We start from the raw sequence: 26700 nt of genomic DNA, 5'->3' as shown, positions 1-26700 counted from the left end.
AATTATGATAGCTTAATGACAAAATAAGTTTTCATTTGCCAATGTCAAATTAATCCTGTCAGTATATACGTCACTGCGAGTGCATTGCTCAGTGTACCCTTACAATATGCATAATACCATGTCTCCTTGCTTCTGCTTCACATCATGTGGTCCTCTTGGTGCAGATGCTCTTCAGCCACTTAAAGAGCTGTAACACTACCAGGGGAAAGAAGAAAAAAACCAGTACAATATACTGGAACGAATATAATGAGCCTAAAACCTTGGAAGTCTTCCTTTGTACATCATTCTTGTTGCAAACAGTCACAGCCTTGTGGATTCCTCTATTATTTCAGGTGTAAAAATTGTATTGAAATTTGATGGGAATTATTGTTCGAGTTCGTTAATTGGCTGGCTAGGTCTCTATGTGAGTAGAGGTAGCAGGGAGCCCACAAACGACCTTTTCCCTTGTTAGATCGGTCCTTGGCCAGCTGGACATTTGGTATCCTGAGGTGTAGAGTTTTTTAAATTATAGTTTCGTGACTTTGCCGCTTTACAGGACTGCAAGTTCCCCTGTGTTAATTCATCGCATCGAAATGGGGAAGAAAATTGGCTGCTGCAGAATGTCCCTTACGCTTTAAGAAAGCACAGCAATAATCGCTGGGAGACTTTTGCAAAGCAAAATACCATGTGGCTTGGTCCACGCCTGCACACTCCAGTCGTCCCTGCTCCGTGCCAACATGTCACAGGTGCACACCACAAGGGACAATGCAGCAAATGTAATTGGGAGGCAGGTGGCGATAGCTTGGACTCCGCAACACATTCATCCCAAGGTGCACTTGTGCATCTGTTAGAAAGTGAAGTCATTTTTTTTTTTTTTTTTCAATTCAGTTGGTTTAAGAGAGATTTGAGTGGTAGGAAAACATTTCCCATCTCCTAAATACAACAGGGAGAGTTACCAAAGGTCCTCGGAGACTGGGAATGACGTAGAGTGGTGGCTGCTGAGCTCAGGGAAAAAACGAGGGGTTGTAGGTTTACATAGAAGTGGGTCAAGTGTTTTTAAGAAACTTGACAGGGCTTTTTCCTCCTTTGCTATCACTGTAATATCAGCGCAAGCTTTTCTTTTTTAGCTACCAGCCTTCTGTAATCGCGTTAGCACGGTGTGCTCCGGCCGGGCTGTTCACTTGCACGTGCTCAACCTTCCCTGCATCTTTCCAAGAGCCAGAGCCGAGCCTCTCGTTATGGGAACCTTTGTGTTTCTGCTCTGAGTCCTCACAAACGGTGTTCATTCCATCTCTGAAACAATGAAAGGACCCCAAATGCTTGTACTCTTGTAGGGAGCCTGAAAGCAAATCTTCCAGACCCAAAGTGCAGCGATCTCTGGGGTGGAGTATAACAGCTACAGCACAGCATAGAGAATCTGTCTATAGGAGAGGACAACTCGTGCCAATTCGGGGTGAAACTATGGGGAATGGGATTCAAATGAGCACACACGCAATGTTGCTGACGGACGAAAATGAACAGCACAGTACTGCAAAAACGCACGTAGGTTTTAGTAGCCTTTGGTGGACAAAATCCTGCTTTTATATGAAGGATATGTAAACAAGACAAACAACATAAAAAATATCTCACGTGGTTTGAATGCCGAATGCTTCGTAATCCCTAGGAGAGGATTTTCCCTGAGAGGAAAATCAGAGAGGAGAGGAGTTTCAGCTCCTAACTATACTACTCAACTCTCCTTTTAATCTGGAGTTGGGTCCTGCCGTAACCCGCAGCTATTTGGGGTGCTTTGCATGGGAGACTGTGGGGAGGGTCCCTTTGCTCCTCTCCCAGCGGCTGCTGTAACCTCTCCGGGCGGTTTGCAGACTTTGTCCTCCCTCCCTCATTGAGGAGCGACTCCTTGGCTGCCAGCGTGGCCAGGTTAACGGAAAGTGTAAGGTTTTGATAACCTGCAGCAAATGTTTTCCGTCTCCCAGAAGAGTGCCGCGCCGGAAAACAATTTGCAGAAGACAGAAGCAGAGATCTGGTTTCATTTTTGGTACAGCTACTACAGTTTCTAGCTGTAAACCCTTATCAGCGGAGTCCTTGTATAGTTGCTCATCAGCAGAGATCCTGCAGGCGAACACAGTATTATTGCTTCATCCCATGTGGCTTTTTTTATCAGTGCCGTTCTGACTTCTAAACCTTCTGGAGACACTGTAATTGGGTACTTGGAGTGGCTTGGCTTCTTTTATAGCACAAGTTAAGTTTTTAGACTGGGCTTTGGAAATAAAATAAAATAATGTAAAGTAAAAGAAAGTAAAAGAAAGTAATGTAAAGTAAAATAAAATGAAATTTAAAAAAAAAAGTATCAGTAGTTAGGAGAAAGGGAATAAAGTTCCTAATAAATAAATTCTACTTTTATTTCTTGGAGTGATCTAGGACAGCTGATGGAGATTGACACTCTAAGTTACATGAATGTTTTAAACGTGTAAAGAATCCTTTATAAATTCAGCTCTGTTTGCTATGATACACTTTCCAAATTAGGATACTGCGGAGCAGATTGTGAAGCGATGATTTACATGACTTGAGGATTTTGCTCCCTGTGATTAAACACAATAGCACTTCCTTTGGTTCCCTTTAAAATACATTTTAAAAAATGTATTTAAATGTATGTATAAATGTGTTTAAAATACAGGTTATTTCAACAAGAGTAAAAATATCAGGCAAAAAGTGCACTACTGAGTGCTGTGTAAAGTACAGCTAAACATCTTTAGAATGCAGCATTCTAAAGATGGAAATAAATGCTAAAATTACAACCAAGTAAAATATGCAATATACCATTTTTTTCTGGCAGGAAAGTGAAAACATGGAGTTTTGTTGGCTCGTCCTTCCTTTTGCAAAGGATTTAGTGTTGAGCTTTTACCTAACTACATGATATACTGCAGTGAAATGCACAGAAATTCAGGATTAGATATGAGTTGTAACATTGAGTAAATTTTATGTTGAGAAATTTAGAGCGTGCCAAACGGCTAGCTACACGGACAAAAGACTAACATGAATAGGTTAGAGAATTATTAGCCTCTAATAATAGATGATATACTATATATCAAGTAATGACTACTTACTATCCTGCATTTATCTGTTACACGATGTCCTTTTTAATTACCTACCCTGCTGCCACGGAGGCCGGCAGCTGGTGCAAGAAACACTACAAAGCTCATGCCTTCTTCCCCCATCAAATGGAAATACACTCCCAATCTGTGCCCTTATAGTTGTGAGACACGGGTTTCCCAGGAAAAAAGCATCCAAAGCATGTCTTTTTTTGGACAGTAGTTTTTAAGGAAGGTTGTCTTACTGAAATCTTTTTCAATGTGCTTTGAGCTGGTGGAGAGCAAAAGTCCACCAATTGATGCCAACGGTGGCTCTTCCCTTCAGATTTTAATTCCTTCTGCTGCTTGTCTAGGTGAGGAGCAGATAAAAATAGATTGTTAGATGAGGCTGTTGCTTTTAATTGTATTCATAATGAGCATTCCCCATCCTTAATTCAATAGTGCAGTATAACAGGGGGGAGGGCAGGCTTTTTTAACCTCGTTTCCTAAGGAAATGAGGCATATAGCATCCCACCACCCACCCACCTGGACCCAGTCCTCTCCTAACAACTCGTGAGTGCCTTCCAAGGGGGTTTGAAAGGGGAAGGACATCTCAAACGTTACGAAGTCCTTATGAAAATCAGAGTGCAAGAAGAAGCTCCGTGTTGGTGCCTGTGGCAGGGACCAGGTAAATTCAGTCTTTATCCGTGCTGATGGCAGCCCACGGCCAGTCGCATCCCCTGCCCGCTGGGGAAGAGCAGGATCAAAGGAGCTGAGCATCAGGCTTGCTGCTGGAGCTGGGCTTTGGGACAGGCAGCACAGGGCATAACCAGAGGAAATTACTTCTGCCTACAATTTGTTTTCTGGGAGGAGCATAAATTCTGTGAACCTCATTTTGCACTAATTCTCCCCAGTGTAGTGTCAGTGCAGGCAGCCTCCTCAGTTTGGTGACAGCAGGGCAGAACGAGGAGCTGGCTTGCTTTCTGGGAGCAGGATAAAGCTCAGCTGAAAGTTTGCTGCTGTGCTTTTGGACCTGCTGTGTTGCAGGGGACCTTTCCCCTGCTGTGCCCCCAAAAGAGCAGCTCTCCTCCCCGCTCCCCTCCTTCCATCCGCTCCCACACCTACTGCTCTCGGAGCTGGCAGCACATTAATAAAAAAATGTAAGTTTTATGGGACAAAGTAAATAAGGCAATTCATATATCATTCCTAAGACACACAGAAAGGAGGCAGAGAAAAATAACCATCCGATATTTTATATGAGGATATTTCCATGAGTCAGCTCATTTTCAGGTTTCTGGGCTTCCAGCTGCAAGCTCTGCTAGTTGGTTTATCTTCTACTTCAGGCCTGGCATGTGCCAGAAGTAGCTTATAATTGGCTGTGTTTCCCCTTTGTAAATGGTAATAATAGAGCCTTTATCAGCAGAGAATGGCTAAAAATTTGGATGTCTTTAATTTCATCCCAACTTGTAATTTTTTTTCAGGCCTATACACGAATAGATCTCAGAGCTCCTTGTTCTGGTTGCAGAGCTGACAACAGAGGGGATGATTTTTGTAGGTGGGATATTGAACTGCCCTTCAAATGCTCCCTAAGCGGTGGCCGTAGAGCTGAATTTATCCTTTAACCCTTATGGCATGGGTTTCATTACGCCTAGGCTTATGGAAAGTTGCAGTTGTTGCTGCTCAGCTTGGCTGAGAGAGGCTGATGCATTTCTTGTGGCAGCCCTGGTGTTTATTACAGGGCAAAAATGCAAGGTATTTTCAATGTATTTTAATTCATTTGAGGTTTTCAACGAACTCACCTCAGCCTTCTACGCTCCTCCTGAGATTGCTTCCTGTGGATTTCAAAATGACTAACTTTAACTGAAAAAAAAAAAAAAAAGCAGCTCATTCAATATGATTTCTAAAGACAACTATGCAAGCTTTATAGAAAAAGAATTTTAAATTTGTACATGGTAGAAAAATTTGGTTCATCACAGGCATAGGAAGGATGTCACAAGATTTATTTGGCCAGTCACAACTTGAATTTTGAAGAGATTCTGTCAAGCTGTTAAAAACATTATATGGAAATACATCACTTGGTGCATTCAAATCACAAATATGTTTGAGGGAAACTGCAATCTGCTCGTAGAAGTCCTGCGAATAGAAAACATTTCACATGTGTTTAATATATTCTTTTTGGGGAATTAATTGTCCACCAGCGCTGACAAGCATGGGGGATGGAGGAGTGGAATGGGAGCTATTTGCAGTTCTTAGTGGGAATTAGTGGCATGACTATATTATAACAATCATAATTAAGCTTTGTACTTGAACAGTGCTTTTCCTTGGGGAATCTCAAGGCACTCTGTCAAATTTATAGGGAAATCCCGGGGAAATAAGTGATTTCCCTACAGATCTGCAAAAATTCCGTGGCGGGGCAGCCAGCAGACCCCAGGTCTCCAGGCTCCCGGACGCTGGCTCTACTCGCCGCAGGAGCTGCCCCGTTCCTCCATCGCAGCCCGGGCGGGACGCGAGGCTCCGAGCTTGCCGGAGCCGGGCAGCGCATCCCCCCCGCAGGTGCTCTCGGCCGCCGTGGGGGGGGGCGGGTGCCGGGAGCGGCGGGGGTGCCTGCCCCTCGCGGGGGCCGCCGGCAAGGGCTGCGCGGGGGGAGCAGGGCTGGGAGCCGCGGGAAGGTGCAGGCAGGGACAGGCAGCGCTCAACGGACGGCCCTTTCAGCAGCAGCCTGAGCTTAAAGGAGCTGAAAATAACAGGGGGAAAACGCACTTAGTCACTGTATGACCTTAGGGAAGTCCCGACTCCTCCGGGCCTCAGTTTACCCATATGATGGCACTGCAGGAGGACTTGGGAGACGGATTTTTTTTATGGCAAAGAGAATGAAAAATTGGGGAATCTTACCTAGGGGTGTAGCGCATTCGCCGTCATTTGAAGTTTTTCATCAAGGCTGAAGTCCTTACCAAAAAAGTACGTTCTGCTTTGTCTCAAAATTTAGGGCTTGTGCAAGAAATACATAGCGAAATTATTTATTTGTCATGAAGGAGGAACTGATGAGATGATCGCAGGGGTCTGTTCTGTTTAAAATCCCCAGGGTCAAAAATCTGTGCAATTTAATGTTCCTAACATGTTTTGAGATCTTCAGAGGCAAGGTCCCTTTGGACTCAATAGGATGAATTAACCTTCTTGAGTAAGCTGATTTGAACTTTGCGTGTTAAGACGAGGAAGATATTACATTATGCATTTGTTCCCTTGGCTGGTTTCACCAGTTTGTGCAGCCTGGTGAAAAACCGAACAAATTCACTTGATTCCATAGACAGAGCAGAGCCGACAGTAAGTTTTTCATCTAAGTGCCTGCAGAGGATGACAAAGTGTTTAAAAGACAACTGGACTTGTATTATTGAGCACGTTTAAAGTAAGCAGTAAAACCTTAAGCATTGATTTGGTGTTTTACTGGAACCAATAGAGAGATTTAAAAATAGTGGTTACATGCTGAAAAGCACATCTCCGGTGAAAATCCCTGTATTTGCGCTGAATAAATCCTCTCCCTCCTGGGAGCAAGCTGAGCGCGAAGGGGAACAGGGTTATCAGCCTCTGTTGTTAGGTCCAGGCTGTGCGTTTGGCTTGATGATAGGCAAAAGGACGTTTTTGGGTGCGTGTGAAGGAGCCTGCCAAGAAGCAACGGGTAACGCTCCCCTGGATGGGAGCACGTGGTATTTGAGAGGGAGCTGAGTTGTTGCAGCTGTGCAGAGAAGTCCCTCCCCTGTGCCCCGGGACCAGGGGTCCCGGCGGTGGCACGGTGAGGGGCATCGCTCTCCCGCCGCGCTGCCGGCATCTCGGCAAGCCGCGGGGCAGAGGACCAAGGGTATCCCACCAGAACTGGGACAGTTGGCAATCCTCGTTCTTGTGCAGACTGTGTGAAATGCACACCATTCCCCAGAGCTTACAGGCACAGTTACAAACGAAGCAAAGATGGCAGGAATGACATTCTCTTGCTAATTATAGTGTGGTCCCATCTGTATATTTGGTGTTATGTCACCAGCTCCAGCCTGCTTTTTTCTAGCAGGGAAATACTGCTGCAGGTCGAAGCTCAGCACAAAAGGCTCCAGACCTCTAGTAGTGTTATATTTACTTGTTTAATGGGGGCGAAACAGCCACCACTCTATATTTAAGGGCTATCGGTTGGAAATCTGAGAGTGTATTGGCTAAGGTGCTTTTTGGGTAACTCAGCAGTCCATATTTAAAAAGCAGGCGGGTGTGGATAAACATAGCAGAGTACAGTGGCTGCACATCTCATTGAACCCCGCTGGCTCCATCGGTGACTTGTGTGTGGCAGCAAAGCTGTGAGCCTGGATCCATCCCTCCCTCGTGGAGAAGGTGGGAGAGCAGCCAGCTCCCTGGCCATCAATGTTCCTCTTGTCCGCAGACTTTTTGGGGCAGTGGATAGTTGGGGAAGAGTTTGGCGGGCTGTAGGATATGTGCATCACCCTCCAGAGATTTCCTCAGAACATACGAAGCCAGAAACCACCCTTCTGGAGCACCCTATGGGTGTTTCCATTCAATCCTCTTGAGGCTCTCACGAGTCCTTCTCGGAGCCCAGATACGGTCCTGGAGTCCACATCCTGTTTCTGCTGGTGGAGTTTCCTGGGTCCTGCTTGTAAAATCAAGATATGTGGTTGTGATTTAAGACCTTAAATTTGCTCATGTAAGGTGTCATGAGTCCCTACAGAGATGCCCATGGGGTGGTTTGTTCTTGCACATTGCACTTGTGAGCTGTATTGGTGAGCCTCGTGCTAAATCATATAGGACTGAGATTTTTAATTAGGGTAGAGATGGGAGCCTCCAAATCTCATGTGATTAGAGAGTTCTCATAACTTCTACATTTATTATAAAGTCCAATTAGCAAACTTCTTACTTTAATGTCTGTATTGCCCTGTTCAGTGTTGGAAATCAAACAATAAGAGCACTTTGCTAAAACTTGAAAGCCACGAAGTGAAAATAGCCCAGAAGCGGAAGTAAAAACAGGTGTTCCTAATTTAATCCACTGTTTTGGCTAAATACAATGAGCAAAACATAGGCAAAACAAGGAAACACCGTAAATAATGACAAGGAAACTGAAATCTGAAAACCGTGCACCTTACTTGTTGTAACAGAAGTAAAAGGAATTTTAAAAAATGAGTTACCTAAGGTTTTAAGCCATTCCAAGTGCAGGCTTATATGAGGAGGTGCAGAAGCACCGTGCGAGGATGCATCTCTTGGGACTTGCACCTGGACCTGTCCCCGAGCCTAAAGCCCCTCTCTGCCTGGTGCTGTCCTGATGCATCGCAAGGGTGTTCAGTGGAGCTCGTGCGGCAGGAGGGGAAGCAGTCATCAAACGGCTGTATGGGTGAGGAGCTGAAACACGAAGGCCGCGGTGTCTGTTAAAGTCAAGGAGAATTTGTACCAGCAGAAATAGGCTTTGGTTTCTTGTCATGCAGGAAGCCGTTGGTGGAGTAGGAATTTAACAAGTTCACAACTTAACAAGTCCCAGCCTAGTGTCTGGACTACCAGAATAGATTTTTTTCTCAAATACCCCCAAACGCTCAATGCTTTTGTCAAATTTCTGTCTCTCTGTACCCGGTGTCAGCCTCAGCTTAACAATGAAGGTAGTCCCAGAAAACTTCTCACAAGTGAGCAACCTATGCTCCCTGTTACGAAAGCAACCTCCTACTGTCTTGTATGTTAATTCTGTGCTTGTGGGGCACTGTAGAAGTTAAAACTTCCCTGCCTGGCATGGTAATTTTCATTGCTTTCATTTTTTTGGGAACTTTCTCCAAGTTTCTGAAAGGCTTAACGCAAGCTATGAAGGCTCCACCTCTTTCTTGGCCCTGTAACCCGTGAGCAGTTCAGCTGAGGCTAGGGGATTTGTGTATAATGATTTGGAAAAGTTGTGAGTATAAATAGAAAGGAATTTGAGATGTTTTTCCCCTCTGTAATTCAACACTCAATAGCTTCCCCTTCCACCCTGCACATAAGGTGCTGTACCAAAACCATGGAAAGAATTTGTGGGGCTTCAGATCGAGGAAGTTCATAAGCTAGCAAGCTTTTCTCTCGCTTGCTCTTTTTTTAAAATCTGATAATATCATCTCCCCCAGGGAAGAGCACAGCCAGAGGACCTTACAGATTTTCACCAGATCCTCTCACCAGCAGCATTTGCCCCAGGGCAGGGGCAGTCAGGGCAGCCCTCTGACCTCCTCTTAGACACAGTGCGGAAAGGACAGGAGCCTAGAATAAATGTTCGACCTGGCCTTTTTCCTTTCTTTTTTCTCCTTTCTCTTCCCGGTAGCAGTTACTGCTGAGAGAACATGTTCAACCTGCTCTAAGCCCCAACCTCAGCCTTCCTTCACCTTCCGCGTCTCGCGGGTGTACGAGGGCATGGCATCAGGTGGCAGCACATCTCGGCCCAAGCTCTGCGACGACGTGCCCATCAGCCTGGGGTCAAGCCCCAGGACAGGCATCCCGAGCTCAGAGGTTGCCGTTGCATCCGGCAGCAGCACTTGGAGCTGGGGAGCCCCTGACCCAGGCAGCTCGGTAGCGACAGACTTGCTTTGAAGTCTCCCTTGGGTTCCTTTCTTCTCCATAGTCATCTTTGTCTTAATTTCTCCCGTGCTTTAAACCCTGCACACAAATACAATGTAAACCTTAAAAAGCCATACTTATTCTAGCAGAAACGTCAGCTCTTAGCAGTAGCGGTGCAAACCCTCCGTAGCCCCTGTGGTTTCGGCACAGCGATGGCTCTCAGCTCTGCACCTCATCCCCAAAGCCTGATTTAAAACCCCTCGTGCAACTCTGCAGTTACAGCTGACTCGGGCACGGATGAAGGGCAATCGCAGCATGTATTCGTGTACATTCATTGCCAGGCGTTTGATGTATGGTTTCATTTTTGGGTCTCGACTTCATTTTGCACCGTGGTATGTGGGCATGCAGATTTACAAAGCAGGCCGCAGCAATACTGTTAAAAGAACCCTCAATGCTTTCGGTAAAAACCTGAGTAAGTATTTGTTATATTTAGAGGCAATTCTGCTTATTGTCTCTTCATACAAGTAAGCTTTTCACTGACCTAGATTTTGCTATGCCATTTTCCATTTGCTGTCCCGCATTACATTTGCATGGAAGCAAAGTCTTTTGTCTTTTAGTGTTCTCTTGCACTTGCTGTTTCGTCCACCAGCCAAAATCACACTCGCTGGCCTGTGATGGTGTGAACAGCTTCTCCAGAAACGATCGTATCGTTGAGGATCCTGGCTTCAAACTGGAAGTCAAAAGCTATTGTAGGTGAATCCTTAGGCTGACCAGGCCTGGAGGACCAGCCAGCGGCAGCAGAACGTGCAAAGAGAAAAGGGTTCTGTGGTTTCCAGCAGTAGGACTTTACAGAAAGAAAAGAAATGTGGGGCAGAGTCAGAAACTGGCTTCCTTTCAGGTGAAGGGAGTAGTCCTCTCCCTAGATGTATATTACAACTATCACTAAAGACACAAAACTACATCTTGGTTTTAATTCTGCTCTCAGTTTTAACATGTCATTAAAGAGATACCTGTATTGACAGGAAGAGTTGTAATGCTTTTGGGGAGTTGTTATTATCGTATTACATGATGATGGTGTTTATTGCTGTAGCGCCTTAGGGCCGAATTTATAAACATTGTGGATGGATTACATGGGTATTATGCTGCACATAAACATTTTCCTGTGTGTTCATGTTGAAATCCTGTGAACTGGACAATGTAAACAAATTAACATTATCAGGGAAAACCTGTTTTTTAGGTCAACTTTCCCTGCAGACTCTGCTTGGCCAAAGGACACTTGCCGTAGCTTTCACATCTCCTGCGTCTCTACTGTGTTCAAAAATGTTTTTACTCGCACATGTTAACCAAACCTCTTCCTTTTTGGAAAAAAAGCAGGCGTGTTTAAAAATGCATTTGATCTGACTAGCTAGCGTATTTTTAAACACAACTGTGTTATGTTTAACAGCGTGTTAGCATATGTCAATTAACTCGTTTCCGCAGAGTGCTGACAGAAGTGCCCCCGCCACCGCCGGCCCCGAGAGGCCCCGGAGCTCGGCCGAGTCAGCAGAAGGGAGCGCGTACCCGCACCTCCGGCCTGCCGAAATTCGGCACCGGCTTTTCGCGGGCAGTATTAGGATGCTGGACTTTGCGCTGAAGCAGTGGATGTGAAGGCGTGCCTGCTTCTGCTGGCTGCGGTCTGGGGGCACCCACCGGGGCTCACGTCAGCACCCCAAACGATGTCTCCTCTGAGCACACACGGGGGCTGAGAGGCTTGCACTGCATGCAACGCCCTTCCAGACAGAATAAATAGAGACTTTTTCTCACACTGTCATGAGATCGCACTCCTTCCATGTGCCAGATATAGATGAGATGGAGGAGAAGAGACGCACGTGCTCATAGCCCCTAAATCTCCACCGTGCCCAGCCTGGGTGGTGGTGATGGCTGTGCGTGGCTGGGGTATTTCATGTGCGGAGTCGTGTCCACGGCCATGCCGGCTGCTCACCCCTCCTGCTCCAGTCCGTGCTGGCCAGTGCGGAGGGAATATTTTAATCCACTGTAGGAAGCAGCAGTGAGCTTTTTGTCCGGGAGGCTGGCACATGCTGCTGGATAAAGCCCTGGAAATGTGTGAACTAACCAATCTTTTCCTAGCAGGACCTTCTTCTGCATCCCAGCCACGAAATTATGTTTGATGAGAAGTAATCGGGGTGGGAATTGCGCAACTCGGGTCTCGGCAGCAGCATGCTGCGGGGATGCACGCTGCTTTCCCGTGAAGGTGCACGAGCCCCCTTCCGTGCATGGAGGCTGCAGAAAGCCAGGGGGGTGTTCAGTGGGGGCTCACCTGATACTGCACGTGCAGAGGTTGTGGGAAGGGTAAATACCTGGGCATGCAAAAGGCAGAGGAGGTGGCTCAGGGTCTGCATCCCTGTGCCCTGACGCTGCAGGCTGCATGGCACACCCCTGTCCCAGCCGGACTCTGTAGGCAGCAGCAGCCGCTGGACAGACAGACCTACCTTTGCTCCTGTTCCTCACCCGGGCAATTTGGGCAATCTTCCTGTCTTGGTTCGTGATTAGTAAATGCATGAATGATTCCCACGTGTTCTGGTACAGTGTTAACAGGATCGGTAGAAATACCTAGCATAGACAGTGTCCAAAAATAGGTCTCTCATCCTGCCAACGTCTTGCACATGTCCTTAACTTTCCTGCCCTGGGAAGGAACTCCTGGCACCCCGCAGGGCAGGAGAGTTTTTCCATTCACTTCAGCGGGTGCGGGATTTCATTCTGCATTATAGACGGATGGATTTTAAAGGGACTGTCCGCTGGGCACAGTCGAGCTTTTTGCAGGGTTGCGATGCTTTATATTTTTAGCATTGACATGATGATCATGAGGGAAAAGTGTATGTTTTTCCCCTACTCAGCGGGCACGGTCAGATGTGCTGCTCTGCCTATAGCTGCTCAGGGTCAAGATGTTACTGGCCCCGGACCATTTCTTTTGGGTGCTGCGCCTTCCTGCCACGCAGCTTGGCTGCCGTAATTGGTGTTGCGAAGCTGAGCCGTGCCAGCCGAAACACGTTTTTGGAAGTGGGGTTTTATAAATAGACAGTGGGGACAAAGGGTGTCTGCTCTGGAGTGGTTACAGGGCCGGGGAGAGGAGCTCGGGGCAGGGGAGGGAGCCCAACAGCTCCCGGTGAACCGGCACAGCCCTCTTTGCAAAACAGCGACCGCGGTGCTGGCGGAGCCTGCGGCGAGCCCTCGGCAAAGGGAAGGATGGAGAGGCCACGACCTGGGGTGTGGGCACTCGGCTATTTTCTCCCTGTGAGACTGGCTCCCAGATCTTTGCTCATGCAAACCCTGACAGATCCCATCTAAATTAGTAGTTGGAAATGATGTGCTCCCTCCCTGCTTTGGGCTGGGGCTGAATTTCACCTACTGGGCTCAGAGAGTAGGTTTTGCTACTGAACGTAATTAAGAGCGTCAGAACCTGGCACTGGGGGAGCTAGCCCATCCCTGGTAGTCAGGGTGATTGACGTTGGATCCTTTGATTTCTCCAGAGGCGTCATAATATTTTAAACTTATTATTAATTACAAGTGTATTAATCTGTGAATAGTATTAACAGGATTTCAAAATATTATAATTTTATCCTATCCGACCCACTGGGAAAAAAAAAGTAGTTTTGGATGAACTGAACAACTTTATAGACAGTGTGCTTTATAACCAGACGGATTTTCCCTAGTTAGTTCCATCTCTATCTAATATTGGTGGAAGATTAAAGATACTGAATCAATGGCTGTAAAAGCTCACATTAAAAATTTGCACTAAATGAGAAGAGGAAAATTTCATTAGAGGCATAAATTGTAGCAACTGGAATGCCTGCAACTTATTTTTAGTATTCTACTGACAGTCACCCTTGAAAGTCTTTTTTTTTCCAAATGTTTTCTTTTCTCAGATGGGAAAAAAAAGAAGAAAATGACCTCTAATATTTTGAAATATAGAACTAATTACAGTAGGGAGTGATCCTGATCCCACTGAAGTCAACTGCAGCATTCTTTATGACATTGCAGGATAGTGCCTCTATTAAGAAATAATAAGGAAATGAGATACTTTAAAGAGAAGGGTTTAAAATGAACTGGCTCTGTTGGCCTCTTTTGTAAAAATACCTTAGAGCCACTTTTATCAAGTCAAAAGGTTCATTGAAAAGAGAGAAATTAAAAGATGCCGCTCATGGAGCCTGGCAAAACATGAAGTTCGCAATAAATATCTCTCCAATCCAATTATAACATTCAAATCAAGGAGAAAAAAAAAATTATGAAATATAATGAAAGCTTTCTTTCGACTGAAAAAGTCTACTTGGAGGTGTCCAGACCTAAGGGAATTTCCAAGTCAGCATTATAGCGGGGAAAAAATGTAATGTAAATGAGAGTGAAATAATCAAATTTTTCTGGTGGAAATAAGTGCAGTTGTTTGATGTAATTTTGACACAGAGCATAATTTTAGCATCCACACTGAAGTTTAAAGGATCAGTGTGTCTTCGTGAGATTTCTATACAGAAAAGCCGTTCAACGGGAAAATCTAAATCAGACTCCGGTATGCACATTGGGCCCCTCTACAACAGAAAGCCTTGGATTATATTAGTTGCAAATAGAAAAATAGAGATGACCTTTTTTCAGTAATTTCTAGGTACCCTTTCCACTTGAAAATCCAGCATGATTATGGCATATAAATCACAAGAAATGCGATATGTGAATGCTTTCTTGCTCACAAAATCAAACTTTGTTTTATGCCTCTAACACCAGCTCAGCCATTTAAAGATGCACACCGTTTTCGACAATGAGTTAAACCAGGCTCATGTCACCATGTTTATTGCAGATGTAATTTTTAATATCGTGGGGATATATTCCAAACAATTAAAACAATTAAAGCAGGGCATGTCTTCGGCATTTTACTCAGTCTTGTAGCCTATATGAAATATATTTGTAATTTTGGGTTCATTTCCAAACGGAGACAGATTCACACACCCTCACAGCCAAACTCAGCACAAGAACCAACAATTAAATGAAGCCTGAGATCCAGTCCAAAGGAGGCATATACTCCATTTGATTTTTAAATAGCTTAATTAATAGTTTCAGTTAAAGCAAAGAAGTGAAAATGGGTCAAACTATGTAAACATTGGTTACAAAAACACACTGTCCAGCCAAAGCATTGTAGAAGTGCTTTTAAGAAGAATGGCCCTTAAATTTAATTTAAACATGGTTTTCTAACTTAGGTAAAAGCCCAGTTCAGACAAGGCCCAAGCCACTTTTTATGCCACAAAGAATTACCGAGGTATGGTGAGAGTTTATTTAGTCTTTGCTTGTTCCGAGGCTGTGTTTCACTCTGCAGTCATCTTCTTCTCCTCGCTGTCAGCATGTTGTTACCTCTCGGCAGCTCAGAATTCACCGAGAGCCTCAGTCTGTTTTAAAGCTGAGTTTAATCGCCAATGGGACCTGTACGAATGCTACAAAACATCGTTCACAAATATTTACTGAAATTTTGAAATGAATTGGGGTAGACTCTGCTATTGCACTCTTAGTGTTTGCTTTCTGCAAACATTCAGGTTCAAGTTCTTATTGACATGGCTGTGATGGATGGGATCCCTTACATAAGTCTCAAGGCCAGGAGGGTGCTTTTGCGCCAGAGCAATCGGGGACTAGAAGCAATACCACGTGCCTTATCTGACCAGTCGTCGCTAACTAGCAGCCCACAAATAATGGGAAGAAACACTTACTGTTTTGTTGGTTGTTCCTGAATTCCCGAGGGGCAAAATGATAAAACTCAGAAAATTTCGCTCTCTGTTCCAGAGAACGTCTGTATACAGAGAAAGGGACTTCCTTTACTCAAAAAATATTTTTTGCAAAATTTTTCTTTGGTTCTTAAGTCTCAGCTTAAATGAGACATGGGTATAATAATTTGAAAGTGGTTGAGAATGTTGTTTTTAAGAATTCTTTTATTTGTTTTGCAGTAGCATTTACGTGACTATATATAATGTTTGTAGTTTGAGGTTTCTGCTTCAATGAGGGCAGTGAGTTCTTTGCAGATTTGTTGATTCACAGTTAACTTCCAGCATCTTAACTTTTTGGTTAGAACAATTGAAGGGTTTCCATTTGTTTGGTTTTTTGTTTGCTTTAATCTGATTAAGTTAATGAAAAGTGAAAGGTAGAAGAATCAAGATAAATATCAAGACTGGCTCAGTTTTGTCATTACAGTGCATTGCTTTGGGAAGCTGCCCCTGACATCCCCTTCAGCGGCACCTCTTACTGGTATGAGAAACTTTGGGAGTTTGAGCCTAAATTTTGGCCAAGTTGTATCACATGAAAATGTTCCCCAGATTCTGCGTTGCACCTCGATGTGTGCAGAGCTAGTCATGCAGCATATGTTGGCAACGTCTGAAGGTATCACTGCTCTATGCCAGCCATCCCCTTGGGAGCGTGAAGTTAGGTTTTGGGGAGGAAATTAGCTGTCGGGGGCTTTTTATGGAGTTCATGGTTGGCGACTGAGACTGATTGTTGTTTTGGCCTTCCTGATCTGAACACCTTTGCTGCCATTGTAAAGGACAAAATATTCTGTACAGTGGAATGAAAACCAGCTGGTTCTTCTCATCACCTGCAGAACATCTGCAGAAGTAGGGAAACTTATCAAAGATCTTCATAACGAAGAACATTTTTTACTGATAATGTTCAAAATGCAAAACCACAATGGGAGACAACATCCTTTTCATGGGAAACGACCAAACAAACATTTTGGGTTGAAGAGCAGCCCAGATGAGCTGGCCTTCTCCACCTTGTCCGTGAAGTTAAAGTGTCAAAGGGTTCTCTGCTAGGCAAAGGAAAGATGTAGGAGAGGATTTTATAAATGGCAGTTGGGCAATTAATGTTAACCATCAATATCAGAATGGCTTAGATTGCATGATTAACTAGTAAGAGTTTTGAGCTGGCTGGTAATTTTAGATTAAATAGCCAGGCAGCCAGTGACTTGAATATTGATGAATATCCTGTGTTTTATTAATATGCATTCTCTATAAATTAGAGGCTTAGTACACAAAGAAGAAACCTAATGCTCTTGCTATTTTTCATTGCCACAGGTAGAGCTGAATAATTCATAGCAATTAATTTATTTCACTGATTTAGCCTTTTGGGGCGGGGGGGGGGGGAGTTGAGCACAAGTAGTCTGCAGGTAATTTTTTTCACGTTTATTTATCATAAATAACTCACTAAACACATTTGAAGACTAATTCTTAGTTGCGGAGACTTTTTTGTATTCTTAAATTGGAGAAATTGGGAGGAACTTGGGCAGAACTGCAAGAACCCCACCAGTCATTACAAGAACCCAAATGAATTTTAGATTGCAAAAAAGCACAACTAATTGCAAATACAACCCAGTGAGGGTCAGACTCATGTTGCTCTGTATTGATTGGTGCAATACCGGTTACATTGCATGTTTCTGCTCCTCATTTGATTGATTGTAATTCTTTAGGACCAAGATTTTCTTACAAATATTTTTATGTGTGCGGAATTTGCTATCTGTATTTAGTCCCTAATGCATTTAAAATGGAATAGGTGAAATGCTGCCTCTTTTGAAACCAAGGGGAGTTTTACCATTGACTTTGGAAGATCCAGGATTCCACCTACTGATGGAAACATTCTTGAAAATCCTTTTTGTGCAAATAGAGCAAGAACACGTCCAACACAAATGACATTTTGTATTTGTGCGACGCTTCAGAGCATCCAAATATAGATTTTTAATTTTTTTTATGTAGGGGAAGATGGTGCAGCTTTAAGTACAAGGTGAAATGTTGCAGCACAAAGATCATTTGCCAATCCTGCAGCTCAGGGTGGCTGCAGCCCCGTTTCAGTGTCACGCAGTCACATCCAGAGCAGGTAATATCCAGAAACACACGAGGAGGAGGAGGCTGTATGATTACTGCCTCTCCCTTTTACTGGTTCTTACAATACACTGCACAGTGGTGAGAGTTGCGTAGCACGCAATAAATCATTGCCTCATTATGCTCCTTCTGTAGGTTTGTTTAGGGCACCTACTCTAGTACCAGCTCCAGAGGATTATTTGTTCTTCCCAGAAATTCCTCTTGGATATAGACTTCTGTTTTGATTTGCAGAGAAAAAAAAAATCTCCATATCTTATTTTTAAAATAATTTTTGAGTGCACACAACAATTTACATTACAGAACTGGCTAAGAAAATAATTCAGGCAATGTCCGGAGATTATTTTAATTTGTAGGTGGATGATTTTGTCAAGAGGAGGCAAGAGGTTAAAGAAGGTTTTTGTGTTTTTGTGACTTGTCAACATGAAGTATTAGCAAATGAAACACAGGGTCTTCCTCCCCTCCTCTCTTCCTTCCTCCCAACTGCCTGCCTTTTTTCTTTCCTTCTTCCCTTCTTTTTTCTTGTGTACATAGAAGCTGCTGATCCCTTACCTAACCAGATTATGTTGAATTGTTCTCAGTTGTAAAAGAAGCCCAAGTACTTCATTAAAAAATATTGTGAGGTCCTCATTCACTTTTTCCATATGTCTTTAGCCAGCCCTAGTCTACAGATGGTGCAGGAGGGCAGCAGTCTGATTGATAGAATAAGGATTTTTGACACTTGGTTTTGATTTAAGCAGACAAATCCTCTTAAGATTTAGTTGGCCTAATTTAGTAACGAGGAGCAGTATTCAGCATTGCTGATTTTGATAAAACAGTATTTATTTAGCATTGCACCAAGTGAATGCTGGAATAACCTAGATTGTACTTGCAATGAATTTGAACGGCTAGAGCCGCGGCTTTAGAGAGCAGGTGGGTACACTGCAACACGGCTGGGTTTTGCTGCAGTGTGACAATGTGATCTAGGATCCGATCCAGACTCCTTGGAAATCAATGGAAATTCTACCCTTGACTTCAGTGGGCTTTGGATCCTGTTCCAGTTGTGCCAAAGTGGTAATGAAATGACTCCAACTTGGGGGGGGGAAGAATTTTCTGGCTTAACAGATTCAGCGTTTTGTATCAATAGGTTTGTTTATACGAGGGGTCCTGACTTCAAGTTTGAATGGTTTTCACACATGCCTTGCTCTGATCCTCCCTCCTAGTCACAGTTCCTTGAAATGTAATAAATTTCTATTCTGTGACCATTAACAGACATCCCAGCTGAACAATGAAATTTTGTAGATGATTATGATGTGAAACTCAAAATCATTGTAAGCTTGCTCAAAATGTGACCTGCCTTCACACAAAAGCTCCCTCAGCTTTCTGAACCTTTCGCAAAACTGGATGTGTTCAAAGCCATAATGAAACACAAATCTAAGTCAGTTTTGTGTAATTTGGGGTTTCATTATACCTACTTCTGCATCATTGTATCTCAGAGACCTGGATATTCTTATTTGATCTTAAACTCATACAAAGGATCTAGGAATAGAAGATGTGCTGAGGTCAGGACCAGAAAAGACTTTTTTTCGACACCCACTGCAACCTGAGTCCCCCATAAACATTTAGGACTCAGCAAGAATTGTACCCGACTCTTTTTGATGGAGTACAGTGGTGACCTTCTAGATTGATTAAAGAAGTGACATTGATTGACTTTGAAGGGAGCCACATCCACCCTTCTTCTGCCAAAAAGGCAGTGGCTGCAATGTGTGGCTCAAGAATGGGGCATTGCTCCTCCAAGTACGTGGAAGACATCCAAGGGTACCGGGGTAATGCAGATAATGGGATAGGGTTTCTCCCCTCCTCTCCCTCAAATACCATATAGCTAGATTTTAGCTACCCAGACTCAGGCCATAGGAGACTGATCGCTATTCGAAAGATGAAATAGCTGAGGAAATGAGCTCTTTTTATAGGTTATGTAGGATGTTCGGTGGTTGAGAATGTCAAAAAGGACTGGTAATGTTGACTCTGCAGGGACCTTTAATGGTGATGGGGGGATGATGCTGTGAAGACCGGTGTGAACAGCACAGTGGAAGGGATGGTGTGGTGGGGGAAAGAGCTTTATTCCTCTGGCAACCCCACCCCTGATGATTTTACATGCTGTCACTTTGGGGTGTCTAGTTTGAGAGATGCTAAAACGGCCCAATTTTCCAAAGATACGCAGTATCTTAGCAATATCTGGTCTCTTTAAGGCACCTTGGGTTGGCACTGAGAAATATTGGCCTTCGAAATTACCACTTTTGAAAATCTAGGCCACTGAACCCAATATGAACTATCAGAAACCAGAGACAAGGGAGCATTTATGTTGGAGAATGTGTAGTGGCTTGAAAACTACAAATCAAAATAATTCACCCTTTTATGTGTAAATCTCTTTCTCTTTGATACATGAATTGAAAAGCTGTCTGGTTTCCTTGTAGTTTCCGTAAGCAAGCAGCGTGCAACTGTACCCTCTAGAATGCTATTTAAGCATTATTTAAAGTGCAGACCTGTTAAGGTCAAGCAAGCTCTTCAGTACGCTAAAACCAAACCCACCAAACCTTACACCTAAAACCAGCAAGCAAGGAGGTCTCGAGTTCCATAGTTCCTTCCTGACAAAGGTACGGTGTGACAAATAGTGAAGCACCAAAAGATCAAAGTGCTTTTTCAGGATAACAGTAAAATCAGAGACAGAAAGACACCAAGTCCCGGTGCAGGTGTCTGCTGTTCCAAAGCAGTCTTTCTCAGATTTGACACTGCCAGCCCATTGCAAGGGGACGCGGGCAGGAGTTGCAAACTGGCAGTAATAGCATCAGCAAATTTAAATCCTGTGTGGGGCATTTTTGAGCCGCTAGAAAGACTGAAGAGTCACTGCAAGAAGCCCACGTGGAAGGGATTACTGTCACTCACTGCATTTACCGTGAGCATATTGAAAAGAAACTTTTCAATGCAGACATGGACAGACAGTGTGACGTGTTTTGCTCATATCCCAGAGTTGCTTTCCTCTGTCGGAGCACCTTAATCCAGATCCTGTTGAAGTCAATAGCTGTCTTGCCTTTCAGAAGGATTATGCCCCTAAATAGCTCCTTTAGGAAGTGTACTTTGCCTGGTGATAACACAAAGCAGAGGGTGGATGATTAACACCAATTAGGATTATTTACGAGAACCTAGAAAACAATAGGTTCATAAATCATTGTCTTATCAATTGTAGTTCTTCCCGAGTAATTTAGTCATCATTGGCCAAACTGTGTGCTTCACTGTTCATTGAGTAGAGATCTGACTGATGTTAGCTGAAGTTTATGGAAACGTTGAAGGTACAATATGACCTAGTAAAATAGCAGAGTGTTACAAAAAACTTCTGGCGGTTTTCAACATTTTTTATGTTATAAATCCCCTACAGTTTTTCCTCAGGTATATTTAGTGAATTTAAGGCGACTGACAGTAGCCTTATTTTTCTTAGGTTATACTTTGGCTCTGTCTACACTAGTGTCTCAATTTGGAGCCTGGGGTGGCTTTGCAGTAATCCCCTGGTTGTCTCCATTTGTTGGGCACTAGTCCAGCTGCAGAGCAGCTTCAGTGCACACAAATTCTTTCCAGAGGAGACCCAGTGGGGAGCTCTTTCCAAAAACAAGCCACAGCTTGGTAGGACATTCAGCTCTGATCCAAGGGCTCAGCCACACCACCACAAAGTCCTTCAGGGTGTATGTAACCCTGCTTTGCAAGAGGAGGACTGTCAAACTGCCCAGAGCTTCCATGCCAGCCTGGAGTGGAGCTCGTGCTATAGAGAGGGTCAAATGCTTTATGTGACGCCCTTTTTGCTGGTGACTGGCAGCTCTTGTGACTGCTGCTCCTCTTTCTTCCACGAAGACTTCTCCTGGTTCATTATCCTTTCTGTTTATTAACTGCCCCATCTTCTGTAGCTGTTCCTCCTTGCTGCTGTCCTTTTTTCTTCTACTTTTATCACTTTTTGTGATCCCTTTTCCAATTTCCAACCTTAGTCTCCCAGAAGACCTGGAGTGGTGACGCCTGGATGCAGAGGAGATCACACTGCTTATAAATCTGCACCTTGAGGAGGCCAAAAGTTTCTTCAGCAGCAGGAGGTAAGCCAGGACTGCTGGTGGGTGTAAGGAACCGAGAACAATGCCACACACATTTGAGAAGATGAAGGCGGCGTTCTTGAGGATGGAGACTTTGGGGCAATATCAAGGTCCTGTAGAGAAAACTTGAAGAGCTCTTCAGGGGGGAACACACCACCCAGCCAGCTGCTTGTTTGGTTTAGTCCATGGACCTCTGGGGTCTGCACGCGAGGGACTGAAGACTCTTGACTTACCCTAAATTTCCTCTTTGTGGACTTCTGATATGATAGGAATGGCACAACAAATTCAATATATCTGCTTTGCCATAACTTTTTCAGCCTGCTAACTTTCCCAGGACTACTTTCTGCTCAAATTACTGGAACTTAATTACATGAGGCTTAATTGCAGTTGCTTGGCCAGCTTTAAAAAACGTATATTCAAATTTGAACCACAAGGGCAGAATTCTGGGAGCCTCTTTGTCCTCTCGCTTTGTGTTAGTTTAAATGAAGAAACTGTGCCTGTGCATCTCTGCTTTATTACACCTATTCCAAGTCAGTCTCACTTCTGGAGAGACTCCCCAGACTCTCAGCAGTTTAAGGCAGAGCACAAACTGCCCCTTATGTTATAGTTTATGTTTTTGAAACTGTGCGAACAATAGGTATTTGTCTTCTGCTTATGCATTTTCTTGTAAATAAAATGTATTGAGACCAGAGATGGAGTTACGCTGGCTTTACACCAGATAAGAATTTGTATTGACATTTTACATAAAGTGTTGTTATTATCTGTACATTTCTCGAGTAGATCTTGCAATGTTTAATTGCAACAAAAAAAGAACAGGGAGAGAGAACCAAAGGAGGGGCAGGGAGGAGAGAAGAGGTAAAAGGACACAGATGGGGAATGGTGCAGTTGGAGGATAACACTGGCTATCAAAGCATTATCTGAGAATTCCTATGATCAGGGTTTATTATCTTTCTGACCTCACTGTTTCATTATAATCTGCTGCTTAGGTGATCAGTAATAAATGGCCTCCAAATTTCATTGCATTTGCTCACTTTCTCTAGAAGATTTTGCATCAGTTTGTTCTCCTCCATAAGATCTTATGGAGGCATGAAGACTCTGTGTTTCCACTGGGGTTGACTTGTTCTTCTGGTATATCAGTGTTGTTATTTAGCTAGCAAGTGTCCCACAGCAATTCATCGAGTAACACTTCCATCTATCACATTGGGATGATCAAGAATACATTGCAGCTGATGTGCAAACACCGATGTATATCTGGAGTTGGGCACCCGCCTCCAACTCAGCAGATAAAAAACCCTCCAAAGAGCCAACAAAAGAGGGCTTTTTTTAAACATCCCAACCCGCTAGTGGATTATCCTTAATGCGTTGGCAGCATGCCCCTTCCTTCCGCTGCAGGAATGCTAGCCTGGCTCTGCAGCCCTGGTTTTTTGTGTTACAGCATGCGGAAGAAATAAAGTGCAAGACTGATTTGTAATAGTTTGCGGCACTTTTTTCCTCTGCAGCCTGGGATCACCTTATTTACCTCCAAAGAGGCAAGCGTAGTGAGCAGCACCTCTCTTTGGGGAGTGATCTTGCCTGGTCAGCGCGGTTGTGCAGGAGAGGGCTCCTTGTAGGGCTGGCTGTTGTTTCTAGGAGCTCGTTGACATATCTTCAAGGGCTGAGGGTTCAGCTTCTTCTGCGTGAGAGAGGAGAGGAAATGACCTTCACCCAGCTGAGCAGGGAACAACAGGAAACCCTCATGGTCCCAAGCTCCTGCCATTTCCCACCCCCCAGAATCCGGCACTCAGGAACCGTTTTGACAAACTGTCAGGGGTTTTGTCAGGGTTTAGCTGTTGCAAATATATTAGCAAAGTATGTTGATGATTCATGGTGAAATGATGTACGCTGATTTAAGTGATGGACTAGTCATTCTGTAATGGATTTGAGAATTCCCAATCAGATTGTACTTAGTTTTATCAAGCAGTAAGCTGGCAGGCTGTGTTTTAATCAACTGATAGCATCGCTTGGCAATTGGCATCTAGCTAGTGAACAGAATATTTCTCAAAGACTAGCTCGCTAAGTTGCAAACAGCAACATCCACTCAGATCTTTCAGGTTTACCTCCTATTTGTTCTGTTCAGCCTGTTTCTTTCCCAAATTAAACTTTCAGCTGGAAGTGCAGAAAGATGCAGCACAGACAGATCCTGTGCTGCTCTTTCACCAGTGTTGGAGGAGGAATGGATGAGGCAGAAGACATTTGCTCCATCCTCCAGGAAGCTATGTTGAAACAACATCCTGGATAGAGCACAAAATCCCAGAACCATGCAAATTCAAGGATTTGATGCTGGCACAAATTTTTGAGCACTCGTATTCCATAAGTGCAGTAAATCTGTAACGCAGGGACACACCAGCAGAGACATGGCCTTTTCGCCTTTGAGTCAGGCTGTTTCATGACCCAGTATCTACTTTATCACCTAAGATGTACCCTGTGTTCTGACCTGTGCCAACAGACATCAAGAATGGTTTCCTTTCCTGATCGAACACATCAGCCTCTTCACTGCTTCTAGGAAAGACCAGCTCCCGTTGAGCATCTTCACAGCGCAAACACTCAGGTGCCATAGCTACCTTAACTAATTTCCTACTCAGGATTTATGTTCTATCTCAGTTATTGAGTTATGCAGCCATCTACACCCATGTAGCTGTACTCGAGCACGGAGTCAAACCTGGGGAGCTGGTTTGTTGTGCCTCGCTCCTGTATAGTAGTTACTGTGCTTAGCAACCCACCTCCAATATAAATATATCTGCTACTCTGAAGAGCAGGCTTTGAAAAGCACCAGAAGGGATCACTCCCCCATAAGGATTTTTTCCAACGTCACAGAGCTGTTAGGACTTTCAGGGAGAAATTCTTCTCCCAGTTAAGCTTCCCATCCAGAAAGGTCAAGACTTCACCCCAGGCTGATGAAGCTCTGGTGCAACTTGCTGTGGTGGGTCAAGACCCCCCATTTAAAGATGGGTCCTGTCTGAACTGCTCTTGAGCCATGCAGGCATGGAGGGAGGCAGAGAGCAGCCATCCATGCAGCTGGCCGTAGGGAGCCATCCATGATGTCTTTGCACAGGGGTCCCATGGCACCACGTTGGGGAAAAGCTCACTGGGCTGCTAGCTGAACTGTATAATCCTGTTGGTTTAAAATTGGTCAAGCATTTGGGGCCCTCAGAAGAGGCTGATGATTGAAAGGATGTAAAATAACCATGCTCACAAAAAGTAATAAAAATGAAAGTGAGGTATAAGTACCAGAGAGGAATGATTCAGCAGGAAATTGTACTCTGGAAATTGTGTTGCAAATCCCGTGTGAGGGAGAAGGTGTAGGTAAGCATATGTATGTATGTATGCATGTATGTAAGGGCCAGATCCTGGTTTGTCCAGATGGGTTGCAGATACAATGAAAATTAGCAATCAACCCTGTAATTTAAGGGAAAATTTTAACTTCCGTCTTTGATGTTGTCTGCTGACCATTACATGAAAATCAGAGAAACTGAAAAAGATCCCTGCCTCCACTGTCACATCCACCTGAGCACTTCACCGGGCAGTGCCACCCGGTGCAAGAAATGAAGTTAAGGTTTCCAATGCCAGAACCACCAAAAGGACATGTGAAAGCGAAGTATTCCGTCTTCTCTCCCTGGACTGGAGAGCGTACGATTTCCACAGGGACATTTTCTGTGTAAACATTCCTATTTGTATGTTTTACAAATTAAAATAGAAACATATCTTGCAGACGTATTCAATAATTTAATTTTAAACCAAGATAAATAATGTATCTGAACTTTATCACAGAGCATAAGTAAGTGGGGAAAATCCCCCAGCCAGATGTGAAGAGCCTAATCTTGACTTTCCCACCACTGTTTCATAGGTTTGGGTTCATTTATTACAATGTTTGCTCACTTTATAAAAAACCTGCTGATGGAATCATCTAATTTCCAAGAGCATCTCCAGGGACAGGAGGCGACATTACAATATCTCACATTATATGTCAGTCAGGCAATGTCTCCCAAATCATAAAACCCACGGAAAGGGAATGGCACTTGAATAGCAGATTCCTCCTCCTTTTCCTTTTCCTGATCATTTTTTTCCCGGCAGAGTGTACTGTGCTATCCGGCTATCTGGCCCCACGCAGGCAGGCTGCTCATCTCCGTTCTGTAGAGAAGCAGGCTCTGATGTTCATCTCTCCTTACTCTACCTGCCTGCTTCATCCCATCTCATGCTACCTCACATATAGATTGGGTTTTTTTCCTTCTGTCTTTGTGCTCTCATTTATATCACCTCACTATCCATACTTGGTGCCTACGGATGCTGCTGTGTGAACTGGTGAACTGGAGCACGGAACTGATCCAGCTTGTCAGCTGAAAACATCTGAAAAAAGCCCGCGTTTCAGAGCAATCATTTCCTTGGTCTGAATCACTGCATTTCTGTCCAAAAATTTGCGCTACCACCAGGTCAGGATAGGTAAAAAGAGAAAGGACCTCTCCAGCCAGCATCGGTGCTAACTCATGGGCCTGTTGCACTACCTGCTTGATTTTTTTCCAGCAGTTTCAGGGATTTTGGTAAAGACCTCAAGGAAAGGTTATATGGTCTTAAAACATTTCATTGATCCATTCATGTCCACCCAGTCAGACAGGGCTTCAGTTTTTAAGATTCCTTCCCTGTTATCAGGGAAACTTGCTAATTACTGTAGAAGCTTGCTAGCAACTTTCTTGAGACACCAGTTTCAATGCAGCAAAGCACTTGCAGCTTGCGTAAATCTCAACGTGCAAATCTGTGGGGTCCTTTGAATGAAAATGGGTTTTCTAGGAGATAATCCTGTTGCTCTAGATATTATTTTAACATTCAAATCTAAGGCCAAGACCTCAATCCCAGGTCATCCAGTTGACCACAAAGGCCATAATCAATTTTATTTTGTATGGTAAACCCATCCCAGATTACCACTCCCACTGCGTATTTCTTCATGTAGGAATTGTACCCCAAACTACCTGGTCTGATTAATGCCAGGTTATTGTGCCTACTAGTGCACTTAAAACACAACTTTGCAAGAGGAAAATAATCCCGGCCATTTTAAACACTGAGGATAGCAGAAGA

At 44.1% G+C, this 26700-nt stretch overlaps 1 protein-coding gene across 1 annotated transcript in view; it reads left to right on the top strand.

Annotated features, from left to right (window-relative positions):
• Positions 1-22828, top strand: part of MAF (MAF bZIP transcription factor) — a 63489-nt gene extending 40661 nt beyond the window's left edge. The window contains exon 3 of the mRNA XM_075510874.1: positions 21495-22828. The gene's annotated coding sequence lies outside the window, so the exon portion shown is untranslated. The remainder of the gene's footprint in view (positions 1-21494) is intronic.
• Positions 22829-26700: the final 3872 nt, after the last annotated feature.

This window comes from Mycteria americana, chromosome 8 (assembly GCF_035582795.1).
Source record: "Mycteria americana isolate JAX WOST 10 ecotype Jacksonville Zoo and Gardens chromosome 8, USCA_MyAme_1.0, whole genome shotgun sequence".
Lineage (NCBI taxonomy): Eukaryota > Metazoa > Chordata > Aves > Ciconiiformes > Ciconiidae > Mycteria > Mycteria americana.
This window is presented reverse-complemented; position numbering and strand designations above follow the sequence as displayed.